A 12,568-nucleotide genomic window follows, 5' to 3' on the forward strand; every position below is an offset into this window, starting at 1 on the left:
GGAAAAGCACAAGAAGAAGTTACTAAACAACTTACGTTCTTCGTACTGGATGTTCCTCCCACATATTCCTCATCTTTGATAAACGTTTCGCCAGCTTCACTGTTTCGGAAAACAATTTCTTGGCAGAGAGCACTGTGTACAATGTCGTGGCATCAATGTCCCTTTAGGGCCGCCGTAGCGTGTCGAGATCACCAGTAGTATAAGTACCTTGTGCCACGCCCATTGGCTTCAGTTCTGTTTTTTAATTCCATTATTCAAGGAACTATTCAGCATGCCCTAGATTGTAAGCTCTCCGGAAAACTCAAAGTGTAATGCATGTAAATTGTGCGGTGGGCTAGGCTGGGAGGGGCGATGAATACATGGGAGGAACAGCCAGTCGAAAGGACATTACAGTTGGTAAGTAACTTGTTATTCGAATGGATTGCGTCCTCCCATGTATTCTTCATCTTTGATAGTCTCTCAAAGCAGTGGCAATTTGGAGGAGGGAGTACTATTTAGTTTTATCATAAATGGAATGAATGACTGCCTTGGCAAAAAGGCCTTCTTGAGATGAAGATGAGTCTAAGCAGTAGTGCTTAACAAAAGTATGCATTGTCGCCCAAGTTGCAGCTGAGCAAATATACTGGGACAGCCCTCTGAAGAGTGGCGGAAGTTGCATTGCCCCCCCATGGAATGGGCTCAAAGCCCTCTGGCGGGTCTTTCCCCAACAAGTCTGTAACGCTCTCCAATAGCCAGTGTAATCCACCGGGAAATAGTCGGTTTAGTCACTGGTAGTCCTAATTTAGGACCAGTGTAACCCACAAACAGCTGGTCATCCTGGCGAAATCTCGCCATTCTCCCAATGTAAAAACTCGGAGCCCTTTTTGAGTCTAGTCTATGCAACCTCTCTTCCTCTTTGCCCAAATGAGGAGGGTAGAAAGTTGGTAGTGTTATTTTTTGTGACAAATAAAATTCAAAAACTACTTTTGGCAAGAAAGAGGGTTTAACTCTCAGGACTACTTTATCCTTATAAAAAGTAGTATAGGGAGGTTTGCATGAAAAAGCCTGCAACTCACTAACCCTGCGGGCAGATGTTAGTGCTACAAGTAGAGCAGTTTTCAGTGTCAATAGCCTCAACGGGCAGGAATGGAGAGGCTCGAAGAGTATACATGTTGACATTTCTAACAAGAGATTTAAATCCAAAGCAGGAACATGAAGTTACTGGAGGGTACACGTTTGTGAGTCCCTTCAGAAATTTGACAATTAAAGGTATTTTGAAATAAGAAATCTCTTCAGAGGAACGCTTAAAGATGTAAAGCGCCCCCAGATCTCCTTTTATTGTTCCAATCTGGAGCCCCAGATTGGCCAGATGCAGCAAAAAAGAAAGCACCATGGGAGGGACACATTGAAAAGGGTCCACATCCTTGTCCTTGCACCAGTTACTAAATTTATTCCAACGACACTGGTACAAGGATTTAGTTGCTGGCCTTCTGGCCAAAATCAAAATCTCCATTACATCATCCGGGAGGTCCCTATCCTTATATCTCAGCCTCTCAGAAAACATGCGTAAAGGCCGAGTGTCTAGACCTCTGGATGAAGAACCCAACCTTCCTCTTGTGAGAGAAGATCCTCTCTTTGTGGAAGACGTATTGGCGGGCAGATGGACATGTCCAGAACATGTGCACCACGTCCTCCTGGCCCAATCCGAAGCTATTAGGATCATGGATTTCCTGAACTTTCTAAACCTACTAATAACGTGAGGAATGACAGGGACTGGTGGTAACGCATACAGGAGCGGAAATTCCCAGTCCACTACAAACGCATCCCCTAGAGTTCCTCGAAGGAAATTCCCTTGAGCAATACTGTTTGCACTTCTGATTCACCTCGGTGGCAAACAGATTCACTTAAGGGGTTCCCCAGAGGGTGAAGATCTCTTGAAGGACTTCCTGAGCTAGTTCCTGCTCGTGGGAGACTGCTCTGCCTGCTCAGAGCGTCTGCCTCTGCCGTGTTCTTCTCTCCTACTAGGTGAGCTGCTGATAGAGAGATTCCTTCTTGTATTGCCCCGAACCAGAGCTACATTGCCTCTCTGCAAAGTGGTAGTGACCCTACGCCTCCTCTCTTGTTGAGGTAGTACAGGGCCACTGTGTTGTTCGTCATTATCAGGACATTCTTTCCCCGTACAGAGGGCAAAAAGGCCGTCAGCGCTAGTCCGATTGCCCTCATCTGCAAAAGGTTGATGTGCAGTTTGGACTCCCATGGACTCCAAAGACTGCTGATTGTCAGTCTATTGGTGTGGGCTCCCCATCCTGTGAGTGAAGCGTCCGTCACTACAATTATCTCTGGCCATGGTTGCCAAAAAGATTGTGCCTTGAGAACGTTGTCTTTGCAAGTCCACCACATTAGGTCCTGAGCAACTCTGCTCAGAACTTGCAGAAGATCTGACATGTTCCCTGAAAATTGGGACCATTGAGTCCTAGTGGCCCACTGAAGGGCTCTCATTCTCAACCTGGCCTTTGGCATCAGAAATATGCAGGATGCCATGAGGCCGAGCAACCTCAAAAAAGAAAAAAAAACAAAAGCTGAAAGGTTTTGGGCACTCTGGAACTTTGCTACCATCTGCTGAATGTGTTGAGCTTTCACTTCACAGGGCAAGGCTTTCCCAGAGGAAGTATCCAAGACCGCTCCGATGAAATGGAGTCTTTGGGACTTCTTGCAACTGAGGGAGAAGCCCAGCCCGTGAAGAGTGTGGCAGGTGATGCTGAGATGCGCCAGAGCCTGTTCAGGAGAACGTGCTCTGATCAGCCAATCGTCCAGGTAGGGGTAGATGTGAATACCCCCCCCACTCCAGAGGTTTGCTGCCACTACCGCCATCAGTTTGGTGAAAACCCTCGGGCTGGAGGTCCGCCCGAATGGCAGAACTCAAAACTGATAATGAGAACCACCAACCGCGAAACTCAGGTACTCTGTGCTTTAGATGGATTGGCACATGAAAGTAAGCTAAGCGTCCTGAAGGTCCAATGATACCAACCAATCTTGGAGTTGGAGAGCCTTAAGGATCTGAGAAAGGGTGCCCATCTTTAACGTGTCCCAAGTTTCTTAAGTCCAAGATGGGCCTCAGTCCTCCGTCCTTCTCGGGAATGAGAAAATGGTGGGGAGGGTGGAGTACTAACCCTTGTTCCTCTCCGCTACAGGTACATGTTCTATTGCACCTTTCTGTAGCAGGGTTAAGATTACCTGCACAAGGTGCGGATCTGGAATTTTGACAGAGCCGATTCCCGGTGGATGATCCAGAAGCCTTTTTAGAAGAGGAAGGCAGTAACCTTGAGATACTGTTTCCAGTGCCCAAGCATCTTAAGTAATTCCCCGCCATTCGTTCAGATGCCGAGAGATTCTGCCTCTCACCGGGGTGTTGTGGGTCAAGGCCTCAGAGTGGTTTAGAGGCAGCTGCTGAGGGTAAAGATGCCATTGCATTTGCACCCTTACCTTGTCCACCGCAAGAGTATCTTTGCCCCCTTTGTACGGCCTGTCCTCTACCTCTACTAGCTGAGGAATAGTATCACAAAAGACGACCTTTGCAGGAAGATAATTGATGAGGTTGCCGAATAGAGGTGCTAAGGGACTTAGCTGCTGCTTTGGAGGTCTCCAGCTTCTCTGGAGACTCATCTGCCTTGCTGCCGAACAAACTCGAGCCGTCGAAGGGCATGTTGCGCAGTCTGGCCTGCACGTCCAGTGAAAACCCTGACTTTCTCAACCACACAAATCTGCATGGCACAGTGCTTGCAGCTATAGGTCTGCTAATGCGGTCAGCAGTATCCAGTCCTGATTGGAGACATTCTCCCATCTCCTTGCCATCCTTAACTAAATTCAGATAGCCATCCCTTTCGTCGCCTTCTGGAATATGTTCTGCTGCCATACTAGCACATTGTATGAGTAACCCTGGCCAGGGTACAGGTGACAGTGGATTTTAGAACCATACAGCCCGAGGTAAATACCTTGCAAGCCAATGCGTCCACTTTTTTATCTTCTCTATCTGGGGGATAGAGGGATAGGCAGACTGCCTGATGGAAGTAGCAGCCTGGACTACCAGACTGTCGGGCGTAGGGTGTTTGACGAGATAGTCAGGGTCACTGGATGATGGTCTATATTTCCTAGGGAAACTCCTGTTGACAGCAGGACCAGACTCTGGGGCTTCCCAGTTAGCCATCGCCATCCTTTGACGGGCCTTGTGAAAAGGCAAGACAGGGTCTTTTTGGGGACCCTGGTCCAGGATGTCCGTCATGTCATCCTGTTCGAAAGTTGGTGAAGCCCTACTCCATCCCATGTACTCAGTGACCCTGTTCATCAGATTGCTATACCATGAATCAGCATGGTCTGATTAGTCAGGTTGACTAAACTCCAACTCTGTCGCAGCTCCCATTCGTGGCAGGAGCCAACTCCCTGCTGAAGGAGTCTGCAGTGGTGTTCTTGACTCCCGCTAGGTGAAAAGGAACGAGGAACATCCCTTGTCTGATAGCCCAGTGCCACAAGTCCTGCGCTTCCTTGAAGAGTGCTGGGGATCGAGTGCCCCCCTTTTTCCCCCCAATGTAGAATATGGTGGTGGTTCTGTCTGTGAAGATCCTACCCACCTTGCCCTTCCAAGACGGAAGGAATGACTCAGACCCATAACACTGCCCATGCTCCAGGATGTTGATATGGAGTTCCTTTTCCTCGGGCAAAACAGGCCTCTGGTGTGCAGGCATCCGGGGAGGGCTCCCCAACCTTCCAGAGAAGCGTCCGTGGTGACCGTCTCCTGATGGAGGATTTTGAAACCCTGTGCCATGATCGGACACCCCATCACCTTATCGCCCGACTGAATTCGTCGAGCTGGATCTTGTCTGCAAATCTTCCGGAAACCTTTACCCAGCGATCGTCCAGGAACTCCTGAAGAGGTCGCATTTGCAACCTGCAGAGCCAGATGAGGTAGATGCAGGACATTACGCCAAGCAACGACTTGATGGTTCGCACCGTGGCCGTCTTCATCGACAACAGCCACTGCACCTTCCTTTGAACGGCCACTAACCTTTTCATCAGAAGGTGATGCCAGGCAGGACACTGTATGGAGTCTGGCTCCTAGGAACAGTGCGTTCTGCGACTGTCAAGCAGGACTTAGGATAGTTGATGGAGAATCCCAGATCCATCAGTAGCTGGACAGTCTTGGTGTGTGACAGCCAGCTATTGCGCGCAGGTCCGGATGAGCCAGTCGTCAAGGTACAGGTATACGTGTATACCCCGTAAACATAGACGGGCCAGTGCCAGGCCTTTAGTGAACAATCTGGGGGCCGACTTTAATCCGAAAGGTAAGGCCTTGCACTACGAAACGCAGGTCTAGGATGGGCCTGAAGCCCCACACCTGCACCCCTACCCTCCCCTATAACCTACCCCCCTCTCCCCCCCCCCCATCATCTTCATCACCAGATAGTATCTGGAATAGACTCCTGAGCCGTTTGGGAAGCAGCTCCATTGCTCCTTTTCGCAGCATGGCCCGCACCTCTTCCAGGAGCAGAGAAATGTTCTGCTCCCGATGGGACACCGGCGGGATCCGCTGATACCTGTGTGGAAACTTTAGTGTGTGCTTGGGCGAGAGCGTTCAGCACCCGTCTGTCAGTCGTGATCTTCCACTCGCTGACGAACTTAATCAGCTGGTCGCCCACCGGGGTACACGTGTGGTGGGACCGACGTTTGGGACAGTTCATCCCAGTTTGAGCCGGCGTCCTGTCCTGCGGGCGACAGTGACTGTCCTCCGCTACCGTAGGCTTGGGAACAGCTTGTGTAGGCTTCCTGGGTTGTGGATCTGCAAGGTAGACGGTATGAAGAGGAAAAACCTTTGGACGACCTGCTCCACTTTCTCCTGGGGAGAGAAAAGAGTAGCCGTCTTGATGGCCTACAGGGACTCCATCTACGACCTTTCAAAACTAGTTCTCTCCATCGAAGGGCATGTCCAACATATTCACCCGGACGTCCTGCTGGAAATTCGTGGCCTTCATCCAGCCTTGTCGACAATGGGAGACATTGTTCCCCATCTGCTGGAACCCTGTGTCGGTGATGTCTAACGCCACAGTAATGGCGGGATCAGACGCAACTTGCCCCTCCTGGAGAAGAGTGATTACCTCCATCATCTTTCGTCTGGGAGAAACTCCAGAATAGGGCCTAGCTTGCACCACAGCTCCCTGCCGTACCCGGCCAGGATCGCCAGTGCGTTGGCCGCCTTGATAGTGGATGACTGTGAAAATCACCTTCCTTCCCAAGGCATCCAACTTCTTCACCTCGCAATCCGGAGGGAATGAAGACGACAGGTTAGTCGACTGCGTCCTTGCGGCCGCTGATACCATCGAATCCGGAGATAGTTGTGACGTCAGGCACTTGGGTGCGAAGTCTGGCCCCGATACTTCCAATCCAGTCTATCCAGTTTAGCTGGAGCCGTGCAAGGGCTCTTCATAAGGGCCAGACCCTCTTCCCACAGGTCGTCTAGAAGGGGAACCGCCATGATGGTCTTCATCCTGGTCTCGCGTCTCTGGTACAAGAAGACCTCTTTCCTGGTTTCTTAGGGCACAAGCTGAAAAAGCTTGGAGGCTCTGTAAATCAGAGTGGAACGACCCCACCTCATCCAGTGGGGATGCGCTCTAGGCAAAAGCGGAGACCCGCTGCAACGATATCCTCGTTGCTGTCTGTAGTCGTGGCCGTATCCGTCCCAGTGTCTGGGTCTGCTGAGGGGAGATGGGGACCAACGCGGGTGTGGCAGCTGAAACAGGGGCATCAGATGACACTTCCTCTTAGTTGGAGGCTGACTGGGGACCTGGAGGACCACTGGAGGCAGACCCGGTGGTACCCTCTTCTGGATCTCTGACACCAAAATGTAAATGGTCGACAATGTCCAGAGACACATCCCTCGGCTGAGCTGGTGAAACTGGAAAACTAGGCCCTGCACGTCATCGTCCCAAATGTCCTCGTCTTCCATGTCCTCGTGGACCGTGTGCAAGGACTCCTGGTCCTAGTCTGTGGACGGCCTGGGATGGCTGTTTCGGAGCCTCCTCGCCAACCCCCATTTATCCCCCTTATGGGGCTGGAACTGGAGTCTGAGCCAGTTTCCCCCTTTCTGGCATGCCCGCAGACTATGCCAAAGTCACTGCCGAGGTCTCAGGCCTAAGAAGTAAGGATACTTTCTGTGCTGCGGGGGCTACCTTCACGGGGTCAGCTCCCTTAGCAGTCGAGAGAGCAGCGGCCACCAACTCTATCGTTGACCAAGTCTTAGCCTGTGACGATTGGGCCTGCTTGGGCAGTTCAGTCTTCCTTTTCTCCTCCGCCCTTGCTTCCAAGACATCTCCTGCAGTTTAGCCAGGGTAGATAATTTCCTTTTCGAGGAGAAGTTTGATTGCCAGCTGGCAATGGAGATGGATGGGGATATCGATAGCACCAGCTCCAACTTGGGACCCGCTTGTGCGGCGACCCCGATGGACTCAGACTTGCGATCCTTGGCCTGGTCTTGGGCCCCCACGGATGAGGCGGCCACAAAGGACTTAGACCGCGCCTCGGACCGGCCGGTCCTGGGTGAGGCAGGACCCAGCTCGGGGCACAGGGCAGAGGATTTAGTGGCAAGCCACACTGCCAATCTACTGTGCCTGTCCCTCGCCGTCTTCTTGGAGAAACCGAGGCATCTCTTACAATCCACCTCCTTATGGTCTGGATGCAGTCAGAGTCATTGTAGGTGCTCTTCTTCCACAAACACATTCCATAGCACGCCCTTGGCACAGAGCTTGAAGAGGGACCTTCACCGTTCCTCCGTCATCAGAGGGCACGAAGTAGACCTGATGGCCTTCTATAAACTTCGACGATCTTTGCTCTTCAGAGGCGCTGAAATTCATCGACAACGGGTCCCCACTGTCAGCAGATGGAGAAAAGAGCACACAGGCTCTTTTGTAACAAAAATAGAATTTGTTTCTGTTGAAAACACGAAAAAACGTAGAAGAACAAGTTACTTTCTTACCTGGTAACGTTCTTTCGAAGGGATGGTCCGACGACGTATTCCATATCTATGACATGTAATCACCACAGCTGTGCTGCTTCGGAAACTTTTTTCGGCGTCTGCGTCCTGCGTCGATGACGTCGATGCGCCGTCATCGAGGACCTCGTCCGACGTCATCCAATGTGATAAGTAGGACGAACGACGCCCGTAGCCTCGGTTGTAGTTTTTTCCCCCAGAACGTGTGACATTAGTCAACTGCCAGTCAGACACAAAGCCTTGCGGAACGTAAGCTGCAAACGCAAAAGAAATTCTGCAGCGGGGAAGGCAGGGCGGGAGCGATATGGAATACGTTGTCGGACCATCCCATCGGAAGAACGTTACCAGGTAAGAAAGTAACTTGTTCTTCGAGGGGATTGGGTCCTCCGACGTATTCCATATCTATGACAGACTCCCAAAGCAGTGCCAGAGCAAGGAGGAGGGAAAGAATTTAGAATCAAAATTTAGAATAGCCAATCAAATAGCAGAGCAAAGGACCGCCTTGCGAAAGGTCAGATCCTGTCCTCGGATGGAATCGAGGGAATAGTGACGTACAAATATATGTACTGAAGCCCAGGTGGCTGCATCACAGATGTTGCGAATAGGAACACCCCTCTGCAGGGCAGTAGATGCAGCCACACTCCTGGTAGAATGGGCCCGCAAGCCAGCCGGTGGGTCCTTACCCACCAAGCGGTAACACTCCGAGATGGCTAAAATAATCCAGCGAGACAAAGTCTGTTTCGTCACAGCTTGCCCCAAACGCTTTCCAGCGTAACCAATAAAGAGTTGATCGTCCACTCTGACCCGGGACATGCGTGAAACATAAAAGCTTAAAGCTCTCCTAGGATCAAGCCTATGGAGCCTCTCCTCTTCCTTACCAGGATGCGGAGGAGGATAGAATGCCGGAAGAACAACCTTCTGGGCCAAATGAAATTCCGTCACTACCTTCGGAAGAAAAGGACGAACTCTAAGGACAACCCTGTCCTTGTGAAATACAGTGAAGGGTGGCTTAACTGAAAGTGCCTGTAACTCACTCACTCTGCGAGCGGAAGTAACCGCAACTAAAAACACAGTCTTCAGAGTTAACAGCCTCAAAGGGCAAGAATGTAAAGGCTCAAACGGAGCACCCATAAGAAACTTAAGAACAAGGTTTAAATCCCAACCGGGCACCAGGAAAGGTGACGGAGGGAACACATTAGTGAGCCCTTTCAGAAACTGTGAAATCAAAGGGATTTTAAAGTAAGAACACTCTTCAGACGAGCGCTTAAAGATGGACAGCGCCGCCAGGTAACCTTTAACGGTACCCACTTGCAAGCCGCTGTGGGCCAAAGAAAGTAAAAAGGACAGAACCATGGGGATGTCACATGCAAAAGGATCCACATTCTGAACTCTGCACCAGTCGCAGAACTTACGCCAACGGCAACGGTACAGAGACTTTGTTGCTGGCCTTCGGGACGAAAGCAACACCTCCATCACGTCCTCAGGGAGGTCCCAATCCTTATACCTCAACCTTTCAGAAGCCAAGCGTGAAGGTTGAGGGATCTGACCTCTGGATGGAGAACCTGACCCCCCCTCCCGTGAGAGCAGATAAACTCGGTAGGGAAGACGACGTGGAGGGCAGATGGACAAGTCGAGAAGGTCCGGGTACCACGTCCTCCGAGCCCACGCCGGGGCAATGAGGATCATCCGGGAACCGAACTTCCGTAACCTCCGCAGCACTTGCAGGATGACGGGGACTGGAGGAAACGCGTACAGCAGCGGGAATGACCACTCCACCACGAACGCGTCTCCTAAGGCTCCTTTTGGAGGAAATTCCCGCGAGCAAAACCTTCACACTTCCGGTTCACACTGGAGGCGAAGAGATCCACTTGAGGGGTCCCCCAAAGGGCGAAGATCTCCAGGAAAATCTCCTGAGCCAACTCCCACTCGTGAGAGATCGCGCTCTGCCTGCTCAAGAGCGTCCGCCGTCACGTTTTCGTCTCCGGCCAGATGAACTGCCAAGATCGAAACCTCCTGCTGGATGGCCCAGAACTCGAGCTGCATCGCCTCCCTGCACAGAGGAAGTGACCCTGCCCCCCTTTTTTGTTGAGGTAGTGCATGGCCACTGTTGTCCGTCAGGATCAGGACACTCTTTCCTCGCACAGTCGGCAGAAAAGCCTTCAGGGCTAGCCTGACGGCCCTCCGCTCCAAAAGATTGATATGGAGTCTGGACTCCGACGGAGACCAACGACCGCCGACTGTCAGCCCGTTGGCATGAGCTCCCCATCCCGTGAGGGATGCATCTGTCACGATCGTCACCTCTGGCCAGGGAAGCCAAAATGGAGCCCCCTTCATCAAGTTGCCTTCGACGGCCCACCACAGAAGATCCCGGGCGACCGAGGGCAGCACCTGAACCGGGTCCGACATCCTGCCGGAGGACTGCGACCATTGCGTCTTGAGTGCCCACTGCAAAGATCTCATCCGCAAGCGAGCCTCTGGCACCAGAAGAATGCAGGATGCCATGAGGCCGAGCAACCTCAAGAACTCGAACGCTGGGAGCGTCTGGGCATGCTGAAACTTGTGCACCATCTGCTGAATGTGAAGAGCCCTCACCTGGGGAGGAAAACACTGCCCCAGGGAAGTGTCGAGCACTGCTCCGATGTACTGGAGCCGCTGTGTTGGCGTCAAATGGGACTTCTTTAAATTGAGGGAGAAGCCCAGCCTGTGAAGGGAGTGGCAGGTGACGGACAGATGATCCAGGACTTGCTCGGGAGAGCTCCCCCTGATCAACCAATCGTCCAGGTAGGGGTAGACGTGAACCCCCCCTTGCCTGAGATGCGCAGCCACCACCACCATGAGCTTGGTGAAAACCCTCGGGCGGAGGTCAATCCGAACGGCAGGACCCGAAACTGAAAGTGCGAGTCACCAACCGCGAACCTCAGGTACTTCTTGTGCTTGGGATGGATCGGCACATGGAAGTAAGCATCCTTGAGGTTGAGTGACACCAACCAGTCCTGAAGCTGAAGGGCCTGGAGGACTTGAGAGAGAGTAACCATCTTGAACTTGTCCTTCCTGAGGAGTTTGTTCAAACCGCGCAAGTCCATGATGGGTCTCAATCCCCCGTCTTTCTTCGAAATCAAAAAATAAGGGGAATACCATCCCTTGTTCCCCTCCGCTACAGGCACCAGTTCTATGGCGCCTTTCTCCAGCAGGGCTTGAATTTCCTGCGCAAGGAGCGGATCCGGACTCTACAAAGAGGTTCCCCGGTGGATTGTCACGAGGCCTGTGCTGAAAGGGAAGACAGTAGCCGTGGGTTATGATCTCCAGAACCCACACATCTGAAGTAATGGCTTGCCACTCTACAAGATGCTGCGCCAGCCTTCCCCCAACTGGCGAACATGGGACATGGCCTCATGACTGAGTGGGAGCGGCTGCGGCGTTACCTGAGGGCAAAGAGGCAACTGCCCGAGCGGCCTTGGCACCACGGGTAACCTGTCCACCTCTGGTACCCCTGCGTTGGCCTCTTTGACTGCCAGCTCCTCTCGCTTTACTGAAGGACGAGTAATAGCGAAAGGAATCACCCCTCCACTGCTGTCCCCTAGGACGAAAAGGCGGAGGTTGGCGAACTGCAGCGCCCAACAACTTGGCTGCAGCTTTTGAGGTCTGCAACCTCTCAAGGCTCTCGTCAGCCTTGCTACCAAAAAGGTGTTCACCGTCAAAGGGCATGTTGAGGAGCCGGGACTGCACATCAGGAGCAAACCCGGACTTCCGCAACCACGCAAACCTGCGTATTACGGTGCTCGCCGCCATGGATCTACTGACGCATTCAGCTAAGTCCAAACCCGACTGAACGGACTCACACATGGCATCCTTACCATCCTGGACAATAGCAAGGAAACCATCCCGTTCATCCCCTTCGGGAATATGTTCAGCCGCTAACGCAACACAGTTCCACAGAGTGTGTGTGAAACAAGACAAGGCACAAATGGAGTTGGCCGCCTGAAGCGCCATACCAGCAGAAGAAAACACTTTCTTCGCCCAGCCATCAAAACGTTTGTCCTCCCTATCAGGAGGGATGGTAGGCTACGACGCCTGCTTTGCCGGGGCCGTGGCCGCCTGCACCACCAAACTCTCCGGAGTGGGGTGCCTGGTCAAGTAGTAGGGGTCGCTACTGGCTGGACGGTATTTTCGCGACAAGGATCTGCCCACCGCCGGGAGACTCTCCGGAGCAGTCCAAGCCGCCGCCACCCTTCTCTGTAAAGCCATATGGAACTGCAGTACCGGGTCAGTTGGGGGACCAACATCAAGGATGTCTGTTAGATCATCCTGCACAAACTCCCCTGGGGGAGCAGACCATCCCAAGTACTCAGAAACCCTAGCCATAAGGCGCCGGTACGAGGAATCGGCATGAGAGCCAGGCTCAGGCCTACAAAACTCCACCTCCGGAGAGGTGTCCAGTCCATTGACATCATGCAGTGACTGCCTCAAATCGTCAAACAGACCGTGGCCCGAGACAATTTCATCTGGAACCTGACTAGGAACCAGGCCATCAGAATCCTCATCCGCCTCTGAAAT

At 52.3% G+C, this 12,568-nt stretch overlaps 1 protein-coding gene across 5 annotated transcripts in view; it reads right to left on the bottom strand.

The window, feature by feature from the left end:
* Nucleotides 1-12,568, bottom strand: part of ZNF280D (zinc finger protein 280D) — a 1,333,168-nt gene that overhangs the window by 1,017,563 nt on the left and 303,037 nt on the right. The window lies entirely within an intron of this gene.

This window comes from Ambystoma mexicanum, chromosome 11, assembly GCF_040938575.1.
Source record: "Ambystoma mexicanum isolate Mex_15411 chromosome 11, UKY_AmexF1_1, whole genome shotgun sequence".
NCBI lineage: Eukaryota > Metazoa > Chordata > Amphibia > Caudata > Ambystomatidae > Ambystoma > Ambystoma mexicanum.